The sequence below is a fragment of the Triturus cristatus genome, chromosome 12 (genome assembly GCF_964204655.1).
Source record: "Triturus cristatus chromosome 12, aTriCri1.1, whole genome shotgun sequence".
Taxonomy (NCBI): domain Eukaryota; kingdom Metazoa; phylum Chordata; class Amphibia; order Caudata; family Salamandridae; genus Triturus; species Triturus cristatus.
The window spans coordinates 222,593,409-222,617,089 of record NC_140595.1 but is presented as its reverse complement, the minus strand read 5'-3'; the positions used below and the strand labels follow the sequence as shown (position 1 = coordinate 222,617,089).

At 43.9% G+C, this 23,681-nt stretch overlaps 1 protein-coding gene across 2 annotated transcripts in view; it reads left to right on the top strand.

Annotated features, from left to right (window-relative positions):
• Positions 1–4,337: 4,337 nt before the first annotated feature.
• The window catches only part of MLKL (mixed lineage kinase domain like pseudokinase), a 642,399-nt gene continuing 623,055 nt past the window's right edge, over positions 4,338–23,681 (top strand). Inside the window, exon 1 of one of the 2 annotated variants that reach the window (XM_085639671.1) lies at positions 4,338–4,419. The gene's annotated coding sequence lies outside the window, so the exon portion shown is untranslated. Of the gene's footprint in view, positions 4,420–4,471; positions 4,634–23,681 lie in introns of those variants that run through there. The other variant, XM_085639670.1, reaches the window with a different exon arrangement.

The window sequence follows — 23,681 nt, the reverse complement described above, 5'->3', positions numbered from 1 at the left end:
GATTTATTTTATTTTTGGAGTAGCAAGCTGTTTAAAAACAAAACAAAACTGAAGACGGCACTTAGGATAAGTGTTTCTTTGATAGTAGCACATACATTAAACCCTCAAAACTTACTATGAACAACGTCAACATAAGATGAGGTTGTGGGGAATGTGGGGGTGTCGATCGATGTATTTAGAGTGGCATTCTCTAGGACACAACATGTAAAAGCACGACATTCACTAAAAATCAGACGCAACTTAGGTCCCACCCATTGTCACTACTGCTCCTGACGTTAAATATGGCATCATGAATATTATAAACTCTGACATCATTCTAGACATGGGTGACATAAACGATTACATCACTGAAGTTGACTCATCTTTCTGAGATTTTGACAGTACCACACAACCAAAACGGGTCACAGCGTAAAGAAAAGCGCATTCTCTTTGGGCCTGATATAGAGCACATGACATTGAATGCCTTTTTTACAGTTGGGGGGGGGGACAATGACGCGCATACGGACCTAACGCCAGTCCGGGACTCGTCGACGCCTGTCCGGGATTCTTGGCAAACAAAACTGCAGGTGGAACGGAGAGCTACGCACAAGGTAAGGGACTACAACTTAGTTCATATTATTTAATGTACACGGGAATGGTAATATGCCACGTCTTGCTCGCTTTATTCTACGCCAATAACAATAATGAGCTTGATTTGCAAGGAATTGTACTTTCTTACAAGTATTTATTACGAATTGCTTTATTTACATGTTGATGCTATCACATTTTTACATTTTGCATTTTCAACATATCGAGTTCAAAACCGGAGTACTTTTAGCCATAATTGTAAATGCAAATTGTCATGTAAATGTACTGCTATTACAAGACAACACCACCACACAAAAAACCCGGGTTTCGCTGCAGCCGAATTCCAGGGAGTTTACGAGCCAAAAAGAGAAAACATTACGCGTTGTAATGGTGTGCGATATACCTGTATGCGTCCTAATGGATTGTGCTATAGGGTAAACAACATTGGCGTTGAAACGCCATGCGGTGGAAAATCGTGCGAAGTAAAAGTCTTTGCGATGTGGAAACTGCGTGCTAAAAGCACGCATTGTAATGGTTTGCGATGTACTATCATACATCCACCTTCGAGAATGTAAATGGATTCATCTTCTGGACTCAGTGAATGGGGGCCTGAACGAGCTAGAGGAATTCTCTAGACAAATTTCTCTCCTAAGAATGACCTAGACAACACATATAAATCATGGAGTATGATGGGTGCTGTGTCACCTCTTTCAACGTATAGTGTTGTTCTGTAACTGAATGCACAACTTAATCCAATGTGGACAACTGATGTAAAATAACCATGCATACCTTGTACATAGAATGGAATGTGTCAAAAGTTTTTTTTGTAATACCTACTTCTTTCACACAACATATAATGTACATTTTGTAACTAAAGTTGTGTATTTGTGCCAATTATGTGTTTTAAAGTAACTACTCATTCCCTCTGCACAAAGTGGTACCAAGATCACCATTAGAATATAACCGTTTAACAAGAGGGTTTTTCATGACATAGTAGGTTCAAGCTAGGATTTGTTATCACCTTAACTATACATTCTTATCATCTAATGTAGGATAATAAGGAGCACTTTTTAGGTCTCGCCTGAGCCAGCGCTTTAGCGCTGCTCTCGCGAGAGCATTAGTAAACGGGGGGATTTGGAAGTGCAAACTAGTGCTTTCAGGCCTCCAAATACATTGCATGTGCGCCGGGCGAGCGCACCATTTGGCAGCCTGCGTGATCATTTCGCGGCCGTTTTGATGTTCTCAGTGAGCCACGCGGCCACTGAGAACATCAAAGCGGCCGCGAAAGTGCACACCATTTGCCAGCCTGCCTGCATCGCTCCCCTTAGAGGGCGCGACGTGCCCTACCCCCTCCCTTATCCCACTTCCTGCTTGTTTCTCTTTCTCGCTCTGGTGTATTTCGCCCTTTTCCACGCGCTGTCTCGTCATTCTATTTTTATTCTCTTCCTTCCCTCTTCCTCATATTCTCTCATACATATCATTCCATCTCCTCTCCTCGCGGTCTCCCATCTTCATGTTTCACCCTCTATCACACCCATCGCGCACTGCCCCCACGCTCCTGCTCTTTGCGTTCTGTCACCCCTCTCCTCCTAGCTCCCCTCTCCTCGCTCTCCCCGCTCCCCCCTTGCGCACACCCCTCCTTCCGCGTCTCTGCACATCTCCCCTACTCATGCTTAACTTCCTCTGTCACTCCTGCCCTGTCGCGCGAACAGCGATGAGCTGCTGATATCCCTGGCCCTATCTCTCTCTCTCCAGCAACCGCAGCCCTGTTGGAGCCTCACCCCCTCCATTGCAGGGTGATGCTGGCAGTATTATTGTCCTCACAACGAATTTCTGCTGTGTGTCCTGCTGCAGTCTCGCTGTCTAGTTTTTAAACACTGCTTACGAGATGCTCTGTTGCAATCTCACTATCACCGTTCTGCCTAGCTGTTTACAAACTGCCCCCCCCGTCTTTTAAATGTCTCTTTTGGAAGGTGTTTTTAAAGTTGCTCTTCAGCCTTCCTCACTAACGTCCCCTTCTTTGATTTCTCCCCTCAGACCTTCCTATAAACGCTTCTCCCGCCCATCTGCTCCTTTCCAGGCTCATCTCTTCGTCTCCCCCCCTCAATCCCTGACGGAAACTCCTCACGCGACTCTCTGAACCTCGCTTAGTGCACTGCTGCTTCTTTCTCTCCTCCACATCACCCCCATGCCCCCCCCCGGACTTCTGCCTCCCCATCTTCACCTTTATTTCTATAATACTTATTCGCCTTTCGTCTCCCCCTCGCCCCCTCACACCCCACACTGTCCGGTCAGCCAGCTGCTCTTCGTTCTCTCCCTTCTTCACGGCCCTCCCCAGAGCTCTCACGATCCTGCATTCACTCACACCTACCCCTGTACCCACGCACCTCTTCTTCTCAACTGTTTCTTTCCCTCACTCTGGATTCCTCAATCTCCCCATTGCACCCCCAGACACCCCATCCGTTCACCTCATCTGCTTGCTCTCCCCCCCCACCCCCGCTGTTTCCCATTCCCTGGAATCGTACTGCTCTATAAACTGTTCTTTAGCAATATTTTTATTAAGCATTCTGGCTCTGAGCTGTTGGCGCACTACAAATAAAAGCAGGCAGTAATTATGCAAGTGTGGTGGGGCATCGACAGGGCATGGGGGATGGTGGGGGGGACCAGGGGGGGCAATGGGCGAACGCAAGAAGGCGACGCTAGGGTTTTTTATTGCTCATGGGTTTTGTCTCTTCAAGTGGGCAGTCGCCTTTTTTCCAGCTTTCTTTGCAGGCCGTGTCCTTTGACACATGTGCTGTTACTAGAAGGGGGCTTGTTTTCATGTATTTTCTACTCATTTCCCTGTTCGTATATATTAGGTTATCTCCCTTTCGCACTTCCTCTGTCACCCTTTCTCTTCTTCTTTCTCTGCTCCTCTGTTTATCTCTTTCCACTCTTCCTCTCACTATTTCCCCTTGTCTCTTTGCTGCTCTTTTTTTAATCTTTGTATCTAGTCCTCTGCGGTCTCTTTCTCTGTCTAGCCATCACACAGGCACTCAGCCTCTATTTCTTTTTATCCCTCCTGTGGTCACTCTCTTAGTGTGTGTTACAATCTGTTTCCCTCTGTTTCATTCCTTCTCTCTCTCGCTTCCTCTATCTCTCGCTCAAGCACACACACACGCGCACACACACACACACACACACACACACACACACACACACAGAGGCGCAACTAGAGCCAAAATTCGGGGGGGGGGGGCTAAGAAAAAATTTCAGGGGGGCTGAATCTTTTAAGCCATAGGCAGAGTGGAGCTGCAGGGGCTCTTAGAAGGGGTGAAACAACAGTGAGGCCTCATTAACATGCAAATGGTCTTTTAAAGACCTCTGAAGTGCTCGGGTGCGGCTGTGTGTGCGCGGGAAGCTGTCTCATTCCGGGCTGCCACACACGACGGGGGGAGGGGGGGGGGGGAGGCTGAAGTCCTGTGAGTCCAATGGGTGTTACGCGCCTGCACACACACACACACACACACTTTCTTTCCAAATATCACTGGCTAAGCACTTATAAGAACCCAAAGGCGAGACCTATTGGCTATGCCAATGCTTGTTGTAAATACTTGCTCGCGTCCCTTCAGTCTAGTTACGAGTTTCTAAACGCCCCCTAAAGATATACTTTACTCGGGGATGTGAATTTGCAGCTGTACCCCACTAGAGGGCCGTCTTGTCATGCACATAGAAATGTGCCTTCCAAGCGTGCTTCTCGACTCACGAGGACGCAAGCTGCACGTTGACGCTCTGCCCGGGAAGCCCAGAGTGCGCTCTTCAGTCCGCGAGGACGCTTCCCCCGAGCACATTCGGCAGCATTTAATGCCAGTGGTGAGAAGCGTTTGTTTCCAATTTAGATGCTATATAATCTAAACAGACCCCATAAAGGATTTTTTACGTTTTAGAGGCAGTCTAAGGTGATATTTACTATCCTGGACCTCCGTGGAAGAGTTGTATGGAGGCGGACTGCCCCTTTCAGATATTGATTAAATATTGATCATTTGAATGTTAAATAACAGATGAACCCGAGCGCATGACGCCGGAGGTTAGTACATTTAACTCGATCCTAAGTACCTTGTTTTACATAGTTGATTTGGTTACTGCTGTAATTACGAAGGTTCATTATTTATTTGTGCATACCAGATTGACGCGAGCACGCTGTGCCACCTACTTTGAATATTCTGACAAGGGGATACTCTTTCGAATCGAGGTGCAGTCCCTTCAAGGGCATGCCATCGACTTATTATCTATTGTTTGGCCTACTGAACTTTTGGTGTTTACGGTCACATTCATTTATTTTTGACAGGTGAACGCCTTTCTCTCTATATATAAGCTGCCATGCTGTATAGGCTATTCATTGCTATGGTATCTAGGTGGAACCTAATTTAAAGGTGAGCAGAGATGTAGGGTTTCTCCCAGATTATCAAGCACTGTCCAAACACAATACTGTTTCTTACTGGTTTACTAGGTCTCGCCTTGCTATCGCGTAAGCGATTGCAAAGCGAGACTATAGAATACGGGTTTCAAAAGTGCTCCCAAAAAGCGGATTGCATGGCTAGCACGCGCACAATCACGCGCATCGTGCCGCCATGCAATCCGCCTTTTGGGAGCACTTCAAAGGGTCCGCTCCCCCGCCCCCAAGCGCGCGCCACGCTCCGCCGGGCTTGTTTTTCTTTTTTTTTTTAAACTTGAGGCGCGCGTGCGGCCAATGCTTGTTGGATTTGGCGGTTCCGCGCTAATCTGCTACATTGCTATTTTGTTAAGTTTAACAATGTGGTTAAATTGTATCTTTTGCTTATTTCAGTAACAGCGAAGTAACTTATTTTCCCGTTTAGATTGCTTTTAGAGGTTTAGTTATTGTGTTTGTAATATCTTGACACGCTCGCGTAGGTCTTTAACAAGCACACGTGGAACACCGAAAGAGTGATGGATTTTTTAATCCTGCTCAGGTGGCGTGGCACGTGGTCACACTTCAATCTCCCTGAACATTTTACGTGGGCTTTGAGAAACTGCGGACTTTAGTTATTTTCTTGTTTAATAACGGCCTCGCTCGCGAGAGTGTCCGTTCACCCCTTGCAATAACTTGTTTTTTTTAAACTTCAAGCGCGAGGCGTGCGTGCGGCCAATGCTTGTTTTCAGTATTTGCGCGATTTCCTGGACTTCAAACGTGTTCATTTGAAGCTACGAATTTGCTACAGCATATTTTATTCTTAGCTTGCGCTGCATGCACCCCTGTTAAACTATGCTAGAGTAATAGATGCAATATTTTAGTCCCCCCCCCCCCCCCCCCCGTTTCACTTAGGAAATTAGTTGAGCAGATCCTGTTCGGTCTTTCACTGCAGTGGCTCATCACAGTCTACCGCTGCTCCTTTCATTCATTCACTGTTGCTGCTTCGGATATTGTGAATCCGTGTAGCTCTCTGCTGTGGATATGGAGGTGCCCAAGAATGCCCAGGTGAGGTCATGCCCCTTGCAGGGGCTCAGCTGCTGGCTTCGTCCTTTTGACTGCGTATCGGCGAGGTGCAGGGACTCTTATTTTGTTCGCGAGAAATGGGTTGCAACTCGAAGCATGGCATAAACCTATGAGTTTAAAGGGGTAAGGAAAGTTGCAACAAAAGTGAGATAGATGCTCGCAGCATGGTGTGCATATTGTTGTATATGACTGCCCCGTCCTTGTAGGCATTTTAGGGTCCCATTCCTAATCTCTCTGTATGTATTGTCATTTTAATACGCACAAGCGTTTTTGACGAGTGGTGTGAAACTTAACTTAAATATGCCCTCTGACAAAAATGTTTACCATATTTTCGATTTGTAATGCAGTGATTCGCTTAGTTGCACTCCGCTCTGATTTGCATGGGAGGTAAACGGGAGAAGATGGGGTTTCCCGCCACTCCCCTTAGGAAGTGTTGAAGGTGAACTCACCGAGCACGTGTGCTGCAGAGCGCTCCAGTGGCTGCATTTTTAGGTCTCGGCTAGCGATGGCTGCGCTTGCGCAGTCTCGCTCGCGTGATTTAATGACTTTAAGAAGAGGGGCTTGCACCCGCCCCTCTTCTCTCCTGTTCTCCATTGGCTGGCCTCTTAAATGCTGGCCAGCCACTGGAGAAGAGGTCCAGTCACTCCGATTATGCCCCGTCCTTTTCGGATCGGGGGGCGTGTTTTTTGCGAGAAGTCTCAGGGAGGAGACAAAAGCAAAACACGCCCCCAAATCCGAAAAGGAGGCTCCCTTTCTCCGAGGCATTTCTGCTGTGCCTCGGAGAAAGGCGGTAGTGTCTTTCGGTGCCCTCCATTAAATTCGATCATTTATGTAGCAAAGAAAATAAAAGTAATTGTCGCTTGCAGATTTTAACTCTCAATGTCTTCAGTCTCTCACATCAACATTTGTGCACGCTCTCTCGGCTCGCGGGTCATCGTTACACAATTCAAGCTGTTTTACCGAGCGCCAGGCACGTTTTACGAAAACCACCCCCTCCCTCACGAACATTTATTTTATAGAACTCTGGTTTCTCTGCCACAATGAACCGTGCTTGGACTATGGTCTCCGCTCTGGCAAACAGTACTTCGACCTCCTTACCTTCCTTTTATGTTGTGGTGCTACTACTCGGCGCCATTTTGCGACGAACCGCGTACTTCCACCACAGCCTCCGAGTGCAATGGCCAATCCGTCCGGGTTATTACATGACTCGGGACCAGCACGTCCCCGCACTGTCCCCTAGTGCACTTCAGTGCGGATCCGACAAGCTCCGCAGTCCGGGTCCGGAATCGGCAGGCCCAGCCGATAGCTTTACATTCGGCCGTTCGAGGCTGTAGAGTCAGCGTTGAATGCCTGCACCTCGAGGTGACTCGGGTAATTTGCTCTCCAGGTCCCGCAGCAACTTCGGTCCTCTGGGGTTGCTGCTGGTACTTCGCTTGTTGTTTCAGGCCGCAAGCACTCGCAAGTTCGTATCCTTTCAAAGTTCCCTTTTCAAACAATCATTATCAACGCCAAGTCTGGCCCTGGCACGGTAGTGCGATTTTTGTTTAGTATTAATAAAATGTGACACTTCAGACAGCAGTTTCAGCAGAGAGGACAAAGAAGGAATGGGCATGGAATCCAAATACAGAAACTGAAACTTCTCTATCAAGGGGAAACATCACTGCCAAAGTTCAGAGCTTGTGAAAAAGCGACCAGCGAAATCACTTGCTAGTTAATGTTCGGGGGGGGGGGATAAGCGAAAATTTGGGGGGGGGCGCTGAATCTTTAAACAGTAGGCAGAGTGGCGCTGATTTCGGGGGTGGGGGGGTGCTGAATCTAGGCAGAGTGGAGCTGCGGGGGTTCTTAGAAGGGGTGAAGCAACAGCGAGGCCTCATCAACATGCAAATGGTCTTTTTAAAGACCTGTGAACTGCTCAGGCGCGGCTTTGTGTCTGCCCGGGAAGCGGTCTCATCCCGGGCTGCCACACACGACGCCCTTTGAGTTCAATGGGTGTTGCGCGCCTGATCACAGGTAAATGCGGGAGAGAACGGGGTTGTTGAGCAGGGCCGGGCTGGCTTGCCCGGGCATCGGGCGTTTCCTGTAGCAAAAGTGCTTCACAGTTAACCTCCCCCATGACCCTCCAGCTGGTCGGACATAATTGCCAGGCCTACTTTGGGGTTCCAGTTCGGCCCTGTTGTTGAGTATCCTACCCAGGGCTTTAAGTGGGATACAAACAAATAGGTGGAGGTGGGGGGCGGTGTTGCGCGGGGTCTATACGACTTGTATTTTGCTGTCTCTTTTGTCATTGCATCCAGGCATAATGATACAACAAGTAACATGATACCTACAACAAGTTAGGACTATTGGCTTTGTCAATCGTTGTTAGTAGCAGTAACTGTGGCTTGTATATAATATTGAAAAAGCATCCACTTGAAGCCCTAGTGACACCACGACAATGTTACTGCTCATGAGTTTCAAAAAGAGACAACAATATAATCATGCAGTGGCTGAACTCGACAGATTAAGAAATATATCCCAAATTATATATAACAGTCGGTAGACGCATGCCTCTACAGTGTTCTCTTAGATTTTGAAACCAGAATTGGTCAAGTTCGTATCCTTTCAAAGTTCCCTTTTCAAACAACGCCAAGTCTGGCCCTGGCACGGTAGTGCGATTTTTGTTTAGTATTAATAAAATTTGACACTTCAGACAGCAGTTTCAGCAGAGAGGACAAAGATGGAATGGGCATGGAATCCACATACTAATCATGCATATTAGTCTGGGCCACTGGCATTTTGCGATGCTGCAGCGTTTTCCTCATAATTATGGATTCGCCAAACTTCCCAAATAATGCTCGCATAATAAATCTCGCTTTTGAGAGTGATTAAGCTATTGATATTGTAAATAACAATGCCGTTTCTTTAAATGTTTTAAAAACATAAACAAAAATAATGTCACGAGCAATGCCAATAGCTCTAACTTTAACAATGCCGAGACCGTTGCATTGTAAATGCTTGTTTCACCGTTGCACTCTGGCGGTTCGAAGACCGATTTTTGGAAAGCTAGTCAGTTGGGCGTTTTGGTGACACCGGGAGGCGTAGATTACCATAATTTGAGAAGAACTGACATTAATAGGGTAACACATGCATTTGAACCAACAGTGATTTTATGCTGCCGGTGACAAAGCCAACAAGTCTAGCCTTTGCGAGCACCCATTTTTATGGTCTGGCTAGACTGTCGCCAGACAATTATGTGAGCATTGCTAGATAGGGAGGGGCGTTGCTTCGCCCTCATGTTGAGAGTTAGCAGTATTTGGCATGTGTGTGCCACAAAAAAGTGCTTGCCCTTCAAACCACTGTGATCATTTTATTTATCCATATGCCCGAGGTTGCATTTTTAGGGGCACACATATGACATTGTAATGCTGTTGAAGTGTCTCAGATCGCTAGATATTTTATGTTGGTTTTCTTTGGCAGCACACAGATGGGAGGAGGCACTCATTAATGTACAACGATTTTTAGTTCTGGCTTGGCTGTGCAACTACCACATGACCTTTTAACCTACACCAGCATTACTCTATAGTTCTTACCTTCCACACAAATATTTATACCATGCTATTTACTTGTAATATGTCATATTACCAGAAAATATTTGTTTAAAGCCATACCTGTTGGCATAGCCAGTGCTTGTTTATTGTTTCAACTCTATGCAATATGCAGACGGTACATTGCACACAAATTGAAAACAATATGAATAATATAACAGTAAAAGAGTGGCCTAACATTCCAGTCCACACGCGAACCAGTAAAATACTGACACTCCCAGTACAAGATAGCAATTGGATGAAATATGCTGACCTATTGCCCCTTCTTGTATACTGTGCACAGAGACAACATGTAAACCACGCTAAAGTAGACTATTGAGAGAGAAACACATTTTTTTTAAATTCTGAAGTAAAATGGAAATAAACATTTTAATTGAATCAGTCATAATACCTTATGTGGTGATGTGCATATGATAAATATTAGCTGGAACCTGATTTCTGCGCAATATCGTTTATATGCTATGCAGTTTTATTAGCAAAATTTCAGGTTAGTGATAAAGTTTGTGGCCACTTCAATGGAAAATGTCTGTCTGTATATGACTGTGTGCTCCCACATCATACTTTAGTAATATATTTATTAAAAGTGTGAATTTTTAAATATGAACGGAGAAACGATGCCTGTCCCCGTTTTGATGACCATGCTGTTAGCCAACATAAGAGGTAAGTCAGGAGTCGTGTACTATATATGAGGACTAGATTTTTATTATACATGGAGCAAAAGTTTAGTCTATTAAATTAAATAAGAGTTTATGGAGAAATGCTGCACCTCTATATTTGAAGGTGCTCTTTTATGTGATAACGAAGACAGACTTTGGCAAAGCCAATAGGTTTCACCTATGCAAGATCTATAGGCTGTGCATTGATTTTTTTTTTTTTAGAGTGGGCTGCTGTGCAACAATGCTTAAAGAAAAAAACAAAGCGATATGACCTGTGTTATTTTTGTTGTTGTTGTTTTTTAAAAAAAACCTTAAGCCATGTCTCACAGCACCACTGCTCTAAGCACTCTTAACAGTTAAGATTTTATGTTGCACTACAAAACTCTTTTCTTTCACCATTGACATAGCCACCAACAATGCCTCAAACATAACTGTGACATAAACATGTTTCTTATGTAATTTAGGTGCTGTCAATAAGCATGTACGAGGAATCTGCATTGTACTCGTTGAGAGTATGTTTCCGTCTTAAAAAAATCTAATTGAAACGTTTGAGCAAAAATCACAATTCAATGCTATCCCTCCGTTTCTAATTAACTGCAATTCAGTTAGAGCCTTTGTCACATTTAAACCCTCTGCGGAATTGCTAGTTACAGTTTAAAAACAACGTAAAAGTTGTAGAGTATACACATGGAGAGAAACGTTTTCTCGAATATCAAACTACTTCAGCGTTATGCTGCTTTATTTTCAGTCTCCCTTTTCTTTCCAGTTCACACTAGCTATATCCTTTTCCCTCCAAAATGAAAACTGTTGTGCTCCAGGCCCCGATCCGCCTTATCGTACTAACGTTTGCACGGGTGTGTATATATACACACACACACAGAGTCCCACAAGCAGCTGTTAAAGTCGTTGCTATGCATGTATCAAGATCACTTCAAGCTGTGATGCACCGCAAATGCAACAAGCATTGGCATAGCCAATAGGTCTCGCCTTTGGGACCTTATAAGTGTTTAGCCATGCAACAGTTGCATAACTAAACACTTATAAGGTCCCAAAAGCGAGACCTATTGGCTATGCCAATGCTTGTTTTTATCTTGCACAGGCAACACGCAGACATTATATTTAGTCCTGAGGCAGACCCCGAGATGATGTTTCGACATTCACACTAATCCCCAGGGGTCGAAACGTTGACGCATACTTACAAATGTTAAAAATCAACTAGACCATTATAGAATAAGAGGATAAATTCCTGGTCTTGTTCAATCCTACTTTTTATGTATCTCACGCTGTGTTTAAATGCACCATTGTGATATATGTTTATTGGTTATGTTTGAATTGTGTTGTGATATATATGTAAACACATTTTGTTTCTAACTCGTAAAAAAAGCCATAAATCTGTGTGTATATAAATGTCTTGTTCTTTTGATTTATTTATGATTCTTTCATAAAAATCCTAAACATATTCTGAACTGTATGAGTAGTTTATGGTATAGGCACTTTTGGTTTGGACTTATTCTTATGTTTAACATTAATTGAAATCCCATCTTATTAGAGGGATACCATAAAGAAGTTTCTCTTTTTAAGTATTTCTGTGGCAGAACCACTGTTCACTTAATGTACTAATCCCCAGGTTCTGCACGTAACTGGGTCACCCCATTGTTTCATATTGATCAGCAGATAACAGAGAAGACTCCATCCCATTTACGTGCAAGGTAAATAAAAATGGGGCAAAAATACATCCTTCAAGCAAACCCGAACTGGTCCAAAAAGGGCAAGTACAGGCGGCATCTTGAGAAAAATGGAGCACTGCCGAGGTGCAGATTGGCTAGGAGGGCCACGATGCTTGGGTCTATCCCCATCCTGCTAAGCAGAGTCCAAAGTTTTGCTCGATTCACCCTGTTGAAAGCAGAGTTCAGGTCCATAAAGGCTAAGGGGCTCATTTATGAGGTTTTGCCGTAGGGCAGCACAGCAGGCGTTCCTGCTGCGCTGCCATATGGCAAAAGAAAAGGGCAGGAATGCACCGTTTCTATTAGATACAGTGCATTCCTGTTCTATTCCCCTGTGCCAGCACACAATGGGCTGCCATGCGCCAATGCAGGCACCTTTGCACCATGGTGCAAAGGTGCCTGTGTTGCGGGAATGATTATTTCTGTACAGGAAGGGAAACCTTCCTGCACAAAATCAATCACAAGAGCCTTTTTCCTCTTTCTATGTGTGCTGAATACAGCACACATAGAAAAATGAAAACAAGCATTGGCATAGCCAATAGGTCTCGCCTTTGGGTCCTTATAAGTGTTTAGCCATGCAACAGTTGATGTTATTGAACGAAGGATATTGTGCTGGATAACTAAACACTTATAAAGTCCTAAAGGCGAGACCTATTGCCTATGCCAATGCTTGTCTATTCTAGGTAACTTTCTCTAACCAACAAAATATGTATATATTTTTTTTCAAATTTTACATATTGAAAGAGAACTGTTGACACCACATTGTGAGAGCAAACGTCTTGCGACATCATGTCAGGAGGCATGAATGCCATTGCCATGTCTACCGCAGTGAAAAGCACTTTGTGGCAATAACTCGGACCGAATATAGAGCATAGGGAAACAAAGACCTAATACATAACAGTTTAATAGTGCAGAGAGAAGTCTGATAACATAGCACTAATAGCGAAAGATAAGTAAGAATGGTATGTCTACGAGAAGCTAAGAAAAAACGGAGTTTACACTATGTCATCATAATGAGCGTAAAATACATCAATTTTTAAATAGGTACCAGGTGTTGGGCGAATCAGCTGAGGGTTCCGCGGAAACATTTAAGAATTCTGGCAGCAGCATGTAATTTCAAAGACACTGACTAACTGATGGAAGACCAAACATTAATGTGCACATCATGTGTGAACGCACAAGAAAGATAATTGTGTTACAAATACTCCCAGCCGGAACAAGGTCATAGCTTTCGCAAAAAGTAATGATAGATGTCAAGATTTTAAAGAAACTAGATTTGCATGAAAATTATGTTAGCTATAAAAAAAGAGAACTTGGTAAACTCAGAGGCACAAATGCAAACAAGAGTAATGAACGCGGTAAAAAAAAACGAACACTACAACAAAAAAATACGAACGCTACAAATGAGGACTAAGCACACATTGTACATATTTAAAGAGTTGCCTAGCAATAAGAAGAGAGTGAAGGAATTGTAAAGAAAAAAATTACACGAAAAAGACTTACCTTTGGAGGACCCTGTGAAAGACCATGTCTGTGTGGTGGCTCGTTAGAACAAGCGGTCTGCACTTTTCAAGCACTCGTGCTTGTGGCGGTATCCACCTTGCGAGAGCGAGCAGGGGCCATATGTTTGTAATTAACGTGGCCACGCCGCTGCTCGCTCCCACAAGGTGGATGCCGCCACGTGTGCGAGTGCTTGAAAAGTGAAGACCGATGCCTAAAGGCCCTCACCAAGAGCAGCGCAAGCGCGCTGCCTGGGCAAGACCTAAACAAGGATAAATAAAGATATTTCCCCTTTTTGTGCCTCCCTTACGCCACCCCTGGGGAGGCGTACATTTTTGGGGCTGCCTACAGATTAATGATTTCTCGTAAATCTGAGGCAGTGTCAAAAAGCCATGGGAACACCCATTGCATGCCCCTTTAATCCAGAAAACTTCGTTATAGGGACTGATGTTTATCAGGCAGCGATAAGCCAAAAAAAGTGGCTTAGTGCTGCCTAATAAATATCACGCAGGCTTCTGCACCAGGAAACGTCACAAAAAGTGACCTTCCGGAGGCGCAAGGCGTCTCATAAATGAGGCCCTAAATGTATAGATTCAGACCAAACCACTGCGTATTTATTAATAATCAAATGGAGGTTCAGGCATTGGTCTGATGTGGACCTCCTTGCTCTAAGGCCATACTGAACATCACACAGGATGGTATTCTCCTCTCCCCAGTCACTTAGCCTAGTTAAGATCACCCTCTCCAGTACCTTGACCGCTGAGTCTAGTAATGATATTGGTCTATAACATTGTGGGTTGTCTTTGTCCCCTTTCTTAAACATACGAACAATGACAGCGGTAGACCAAGAGGGCAATGTTCCCACTGGGATGGACGCATTCAACACCTGTGTTAATAGTGGAGCCCAGACCTCAATATTAGATTTAAACAGGTCTGGCGGGAAACTATCAGGGCCCAGGGCCTTGTTACTCGCCAATGCAAGAATACCCTGTGTAACTTCCTCTAAGGTCCAAACCACTGAGTCACAAGCTGTGACTTACCTAGCGGAAGTTATGTCGCCCCCACATATCCCCTGATTATACACACCCTCAAAATGACCCACCCATTGGTGCTCTGAGATGGGATGGCATAAAGATGGGCTAGCAGCCACCGTGAAGAAAGGTCGATTTACCACTCTCCAAACTAGAGAGCTGTCCCTCATCTCACAAGCTTGATAAAGCTTCCCCTGGCCAATTCATGTAAATTATGTTTACAGACAGCTTGGGCCAACTTATAGGCCTGCCTATAATCTTTCACCAATTGCCCATCCCTCAGTACCTGCTTCAGGGCTACCTTCAAGTGGCGCAGGGTTCTTGAGCAGTCCTTATTGAACCATTTGGGGATACGTGACGCCTACTACTAGGGACTGTTGCTGTCATCAATTTGAGAACCCCATCAGCAATAGCTTTAAAAGCTTCCAGGACCTCCCTTTCCCCAGCATCACTATCAAGCCAGGTATTGACCTCATGAAGACACAGTGCAAAAAGTGCCACTTGAAGACTCCAGGGATCCATCTGAGACCATTTCAGTCTTTTCCCTTGGTCAATAGTAGAGAGCCCCATTAAAACCTCCCTGTTCTGTGACCGGGGAACCCTAGCTACATCCAGGGTTACAGATAAGGGATTGTGATTACTAAAAGCACGAGGTATAATATTAAAATGGGTAACAAGCGTTACAGCGTTAGTGGTGCATAAACAAAAATAAAATCATTAAACGTGCTACATCCCTACCCTTTGAATGTTGGGCAGATTACAGGATCCTTAGAGTTCACCAATTTCTCCATAGTGAAGACCAGATTATAGCCTTCCATAAACTCGTTGAGCTCATGGCATTTATGTGAGTGCTCAAAATGTAGCCCTTCTCTCAACAGATAGCTACTATTTGGTGCGCCAGCTGTTTTGGGTGGATCACAAAGGTGGCAATTAAAGTCACGCAAAATAACTGTTAAAGCTTTTTCATCAGCCTCAGCTGGAATGGAGCACAAAAGGCGATCCAATTGCAAGATGCCACTAGGATCAGAACTACCACATGTGCTATTATAGAAATTAACTAAAACCACTGAGAGGGAGCCAGGAAATGTTAGCCGAAGCGCCTGGATTGAGGACACATGCCACTGGGGATCCGAAGTGTAACTACTTAATCCCACTTTAACAAACCTAATCAAGCCCCCCTTCTGCTTACCCGCACGTGAAGGTATTGCTGGTTCAAAGTGGGTCGTGTATCCCTCAAGATAAAAACTATTTTCAGTTTCCCAGGTTTCTTGCAGACATATAATATGGAAACATTTTACAAATTGGAGCAACCTTAGATCAGAAAACCTGGAAGAGAGATCTGCGATGTTCCAGGACAACATGTGTCTTTTTACAGACTCAGTGGGGGCCCAAACCAAAAGGTCCCCGGGGCAGTGAACAGGGGCACAAGAATCCAGTCCATCATAAGAATACAGCCCAGACAGTGGGGAAAGTCTATTAGAAAAAGACACAAGAGGTAACAGCCTCAATTGAGAGCTTTCACTGCTTATGCAGGCCCCCTATGAGTATAATGAGAGTCTGATGAGCCAACTAACTTGCCTGGTCTATAAAAGAAACCCAAGAAAAGGACCACTTTCCGTGGTGTGTCTTGTATCGGGCTAGGGCAGCCTCCAGAAATTCACCCACTTGCCAAGGGTTGTTGAAATTTACCACCATGCAGTTCCCCCCACCTCCAAGGTTTCTTCTCCTTACCTACCCATCTTACTCTACGGGACATGAAGCTAGACAACGCTATCCCCATATTACTGGGCAAATGCATGCTAAACCAGTGCACCACCTTGTTCTTAAGTTTTAAATATGCTTTACCACTAGAAGTGGGGCGGGGAGGGCCATTCCCTAGAACAACTTCGTAGGGGGTTGCATTTGGAGGCAAGTTAAGCACTTCCCCTGGCTTAGTGGGATGTCTGATGGGCCAACTACCCCCGTCAACACCCACACCTACTGCCTTGTAAATATCGTTCCTTTTAACACAGTTTTCTGTGTTAAAGTGGCGTGCAATGGGTGTCGCTGGGGTCAATTCCAGCAACATTCATGTCTTTTTGACACTGCTTCAGATGTATGAGAAATCATAACTCTGAGGCAGCTCCAAAAAGTACACCTCCACAGGGGAGACGTAAGGGAAGTACAACGAGGAGAAATATCCTTATTTTTCCTTTTTAGGTCTCGCGTAGGCAGCACGCATGCGCTGCCTCTACGAGGCATCAAGTAATTAGTATTAAGGGTTAAACTCCACCCATTGCGTTTTTTTTGTTTTGTCCCTTGCCATTGGTTTAAATGTGGCATTGTTCTTTTAAACTCGCTCATTATTGGCTGGTGGGCCGATGAGTCACTTCCGTTTTCTTCTGATTTCGGAGGAAGCAGCATCGACCAACTACAGTTACCTTACCCTGCAGGGCAGTGTCTTACAATGTAGGGCTTACTTTGTTGTTGCCTGGTGCCTGCTCTCATGCCCGGACAGGACCTGGATGCACTTGGGCCCACAGTACTCCTCTCTGTACAGTACACAGCACTCGGAACCCTTTTTCTGCATTCCGTCCACTCGTGGAGTCTGGTGTGTTTTTCGTTCCATCGGGACGGTCTCTGGGGAAGGGCGAGCTGGCCTCAGTCAGTGTGTCTCACTCCTCCTGCAAGCAGTGCGCTGGCCCGCCTCTGCACTTACCTGGGTGTATGAGCGTTTCCAGCTCAGAATCGCTCCCTTTCAAGCCAACTTTGGGGCAGTTTGTGGGCGCGGCGCCGAGAGGCTGAAGCAGGAGCTAGCTGCCGTTCTGGGGCTTCTGTTGTGGTGTTCTGTGTTGTGGTGTGTTGCGTTGTGCTCTCCACCCACTATACGGAACTCTTTATAAGTTATATTAAACTTGGAGAACTGGAACCTGTCCTGACTACTAGCTGACAGTTTGTAGAATCGACTGCATTTCCCGCGCTTTAGAAGGCAGGAGGCGGAGGGAGGGGGGCGCAGGGGCGAGTAGATTGTAGACAAAGGGAGCTTAGACACCGGATATGGATGGTGATTTATCCAATTTAAGGATCTGCAACATGGTTTTTAATAGAGGTGGGCAAGCCACTGGAACTCGAGCCCGGGTCCACCCTGAAGCCCGGCCCTGGCTCAGCTCGAGGTCCTGTTGGAACCCCGAGCCCATAACGAGCCGAGCCTTCGTGTGGTTTCTGCCTCCCTCTGCCAAGGATGTGCTGTTACAGCCAGAGCTCTTGATTTTGGATCTGGGAAGCCAGAGTCTCGGCGCCACTCAACATCCTGTGATACTGGGCAAATCACTTCATTTCCCTATCTCTATAAACAATGAAGGGTGACCTTGTATAATGTAACGCGTGCCTATGCAAACGCTCAATACTCCCCGGTGGAGTTGGTGCCTTAATATAAAACTGTTGAAAGGTGCATGAAGAGGTAAAAACAACTCCTTAACATAAGGAATATTACTCTATAGCAATCCGGGACAGTACAGGGTTAACAATACGTGGCCATTGTCTTGCCTTTTAGTTCACTGATGGTTCATATTTAAAAATTCTCACTTTTAATAAAGTACTTCTCAGTACAGTGCTATGATGTGACGTGTTAATAATGTCTAAGCTTCCACATGCTAAATAAATTAAAAAAAATTAACTTTGAAGAGATTTGACCGTAATTTACATGATGTTTGGCCTATGATTTACATAGCAAACATTTTCAGGCCTCGGCCCATGCACGGGCCTAAGATATGAGCCAGACCATTGGCTCAGCTCTCTGCGCTAATTTGTGGCTAGTCCCCCCTCTATTTTTAAAATCTTCCAAAGCTGTGGTGCATTGACCTGTGGCGCGACTGGAAGATGGCCCGGCCAACCACGGAATTACGCCTTAGTCCTGAAGTTTAAACCTAGAGTAACCAATAATATTGTACCTCTTTAATGGGGCACTACCTAACCCCCTACTGCTTTGCTTCTTGTCAACTCTTGTGTATGTGTGTGTAGGTATGTGTAAAGTAGTGTCATCTGGGCATTGCACACCAAGCTGTGACACACAGAAGGGCTAACGATGGTACAGGACACAATTCACACCCATGGTCCACAGTAGACAGGGCGTTTACAGCTACTCCCAACAGCCAGACAAGCAGGGTGGGTCCATTCCTGGCACCCCAGGGGTGCTGGACAGAGTCACAGAAGCCTCCGCCCTCAGGAGTAGGAACACTGCGGCCGTAAAACGAGTTAGATTCCTATAAAGAGTAGTGTCATTCTCCAGAGGAAATTGCTAAAATCTACAGGAAAAAAATGCCAGAATCTGAAGGGAATCTGCAGAATATACAGGAATAAATGTCCATTCAAACTCGTCAGTTTTGTTTACCGAAACAATTGAAAAGAACAATTCACACTGCGTTCACTATTTATTTTCCACAATTTCAGTTATTTAGAAAATGAAGCGATTTCTCATGAGCAAGTTTCTTGTTTTATTAATATATTAACATTAATAAACGTCAGAGATGTATTGTAGTGACGGGCGATGAAAGGGGCTCAGGAGACCTGGTCCAGTGAAGACCTCTCGCTGTATCCTTCCTCGCCACTTGCGCCTCTCCATCAAAATAGTGCTGCTGTTGCATTCCAGCGGATGAATTCCAGAACCACACACAATTGCCATTGACAACTATTACAGCTGCAGATTGTTTTTTAAATGTACTCCTCAACAGGTGGTTTCTGGTTCCGTCACACAAATCCATGCTTTGTGAAAGGAGCGCTTCCGGTTAGGACACTCACTGTGTTCAGATAACAGGGGTACGGCGAAGAGCTAAGCGCAGCTGCTCCTTGCATCTTACTCCTCACTTAAGAGCAGGTGGAACACTCAGAACCACTGTCCTGAGTAACGGGGGTGAGTAGGGATACCTGTCGCTCCTCCATCCCGCTCTGTCACTGGCACAGCATCACAGAAGCAGAAGACACTAAGAAACAGGTGCACTCACCTCACTCCAACACCCGGATGGTAAGATACTACCATCATGCCTTGCAAGTCCAACAGGTGTGCCGTACACGCTGCTTAGCCAAGGAGTAGCAGAATCTTTGATATAATGAAACTACAGAGGGCTGCGCCCCTCTAACTCAATAGACCCCGATCTGGATTTACCCAAATCCATTCCCAATAGAGAATCGGACAAAGCTTTGCCCTTAGTTTAGTCCTCAGCAGGCCAAGGCGTTGGGCGTTGCAATGACAACAAGCATTAAAAATGCAATAGGTCTCACCTTTTATTAAGTTAAAGCCATTTGCTTTGCTATACAATACCATTAGCAAACCAAATGGCTTTAACTTAATCAAAGGCGACATCTATTGCATTTTCAATGCTTGTTCTATGTGCAGCACACATAGAAAAAGGAAAAAGACTATTGTGATTGTTTTGTGCAGGAAGGTTTCCCTTACTGCACAAAAATAATCATCCTTCAAAGCAGGCACCCTTGCATCATGGTGCAAAAGGTGCCTGCGTTGGCGCACAGCAGCATATTGTGCACCAGCACAGGGGAAAAAGACAGGAATGCGCTGTATCTGATAGATATGGTACATTCCTGCCCTTTTTTTTACCGTAGGGCAGCACACCAGGAAGGCCTACGGCGTTGCCCTACAGCAAAAAGTCATAAATGAGGCCCTATGTGGTCTGTATATTGAGGGGTTTGTTTAGTCCAGACTACCTACCACTCACAACAGTCCATGAAAAAATTTACATAGCTGGGGCGAAGCAGGAGCCCATCACTGTTCCACGGATTTGTTGACTAAGTGTCTTGAATCAGGAAATGTTATGTACAAGACAAAACTCAGGTATTTCTGCCAACAGGTAGGTCTACTCCAGAAATTGAATAGATTGAGTGTCTAGAAAGTATTTGCAAACACCTTTGTCTGTGATTAATAGAAGTGTCCAAAGATGTTACATCAATCGTTATAGTATCCCACATGCCAGGGTATACTATTTATCTTAACCAAGAAAATCATAGCGTCACATACATATTAGGATAAGCCTTTCACAACAGGTTCCAGAAAGCAATCAATGTATCTAGAAGTGGACTCAAGTAAACTTTTATAAGTAGAAATGATCGGTCATCCCGGAGGGTGCCTTAAGTTTTTTTTAATTTTAGGTAAAACGTAAATGGTTCTGATAGGGAAATTATTTCTCAGGTGGTGATATTCTGACATCTGAATCAACATTTCATCCAATAGAACATGGCAGCTTGAATATACCATTGCATTAAAGCATTTTCCACCCAAGTTTTTGTAATAAGCTGAGTAGCACAATGGGAAATGCCATGCCCTGCAAAGTTTCAGATCATGGTTCGAATTACTGTCGTGATAGCATATGTGGGTCAAAATATATTTTTTAGTTAAAATATGATTTCAATATATGTCCTTTGTTTATTTTCATGATTTGCTTTTATAAAGGAAGTAGGTTCATTACAGTCACTTCCAGGTTTGACTGCTGAAATGAGACCCATTTTTGCATGCTACCAGTGAAGACTTTGTGAATAGTACTGCCTTACATTAGCAACAATGTTTGCTTGGGGAGAAAACATTTTCCTGAATTTATAGGAGTTGGCTGGATGCCGTTGCGCACCAGGAATGGATGGTCAATTGGCGTTAAACTAATAGAGATTTTGTCAACAGTACCCCCTTGAAAGGCCAACAATCTTTGCTTGAATATATATATTCAAGTGTAATACATTTTAATTTTTTAACACTGTTTTATGTGGGGTGTTATTTTAAGTCCCTACTTCCATTATTTTCCATATGATTGTGTTGCAGTAACTATGAAAGGCCAAGTATAGTGCGTGACTTACACCAAGACGTGGCTGGGGTACATTTACTATTGTTTTGTCTCTTTAAGGGCTGTTGTAACTTTAGAAGGGTAGTTTGCGAAGAGCAATGTGCTTTAACTTTGGTTGGTGGGTGCTTGTAGTAGCCATTCAATCACTAACTGTTCCTTACTAGTCCCTAAACTCCTCACATTTCAAGGTAGATATTCTTCATTTTTCCACCACTCCCCTGGCCCCTCTAACGTTTACTACTAAAGTAATAAACTTACATGTGTGGACATCTCTCCATTGAAATGATGGGAAAGGTGGAAGCGGAGATTCTACCAGTGTAAATTATTCTTACACTTTGAAGTACATTTTCTACTTCTGGCTATTCACCATTTCTAGGTGTATCATTACTCTAAAGTGTAGACGTACATGTCTTCTTTCCCCGAAACAGAGGGGGAAGCCAAATGTATGAGTGTAAAGTTACTTGTAACTTTTCACACATAGGTGGAGAGGTCATCTGCCTAGATGGAGATCTTTGCTACTTTCATGGAAATCTCCCTTTGGGGAAGAACAGAGAAAATGATCAAAGTTTATTATTGTATCGTATAATATACATAAAGTTAAATATTCAATTTTGCACTACGATTAATAAGATAAAATGTTAGAGTACATTACCTCTTCAAAATAAATGTTTATCATTTAAAACATATAAATATATTAATTTATTTTATGAACATTCCTTTTTTTAATAAAATAAAAACCCTCTACCTTGCAATTCTAATTTTATTTTTAAATACTATTTTTAAATAAAATGTTTATTTAAAGTAAATTAAAGTTTAAAATTTAGTAAAAGTTAAAAAAATATTTATTTTTTTAATAAGTTAATTATTCATTTTTAAAATAAATAAATAGGTAATTATTAATTTTGCACAATATATATGTAAATACATATCAATTAAAAGTCAAACTAATTGAATTATTTTAACATTATTTCCTATGAGGTGTTATATTATGCCCCTGCCTCTGTTATTTTGTACTGGAGTGTGTTACAGTACCGGTGATTGGGCTTATGTGGTGATAGACGTACTCCAAGGCTGGAGTACATTTGCCACTGTTTTGTCACCTTTAGGGCAGGAGTAACTTTAGAAGTATAGTTCATGAATAGCAATGGTCTTACTCTTTTGTGGATGGATGTTTATATTAGCAAAATTCTACCTAAATTCTTCATTACCCTCCCTGAACTACTCCTTACCCCTCCATAAACACCTCCCATTTAGTAGTAAATATTCCTCATTGTCGCACCACTGCCCACATTTACTACTAAGTGGTAAACTTATTTGTGCAGTGATATCCCCATAGAAAATATAGGCAAGGTGGAGGTGGAGATTTCTACATGCAGGTTTGTGAATTGCATTTTGTAATAAGCAATTAGTACTACTGTAGTACCGTTTTATATACTACAAAAACAGTTTGTGAATCCGGCCTAGTGGTCTGTGAATTGCATTTTATAGTAAGTAAGTAGTACTATTTTATATACTACAGAATTCAGTTTGTGAATCGGGCTCATTATCTTTACTTCTGACATTGAGATCATAATGTTTCAGCGCATCCACCTGCTCCACAAACACCCTATAGTACCTAAAATCTTCCTCACACAAACATCTTCCATTAACTGTACTTGATCAGAGGAACGTGGATTCAAATTATATTACACTAGGAAAGTGGACCATCACATGCCACATACATTATACCATGTATCTCACACCCTATATATTTTGGCCCAGCTTTATCAAAGTTTGACACAGCCAAAGCGGAAAAACAACTCGCTGTGCTGCATCAAATGGAGACGGCAGGAATGCGCCATATCTATTATGATAAAGTGCATTTCTTCTCTCTCCTTGGCACACTCATTCTCTTTCCTTGCACTGGCACACTCAGTGCAGCCTAGCACCAACGAAGGCACCCTTGAGTCAATTGTGCAAGGGAGCATGCTTAGCAGCCAGGATTGTTTTTGAACAGGAAGGGATGCCTGCCCGCCCAAAAACAATCCTTAGGGGCTTTTTCCTCTTTCTATGTGTGCTGCAGAATGCAATACAATGAGAAAGAGGAAACAACAAGGAGAAATTGAGATATTTCTCCTCGTTGTGCCGCAATCAGAAAGATGTAGCAATTTAACGCACTCCCAGGCTTACCAGGCTTGGTAAATCTGGCAATGCGCCAAACTCCAAAGGTCAATGCATGGGAACACCTATGCTCTACCCATGAAACGCCTTCCCAGGGCAGAGTAACGACTTGCGCTGCTGTGTCTTACTCCAGATTCTAGGCAA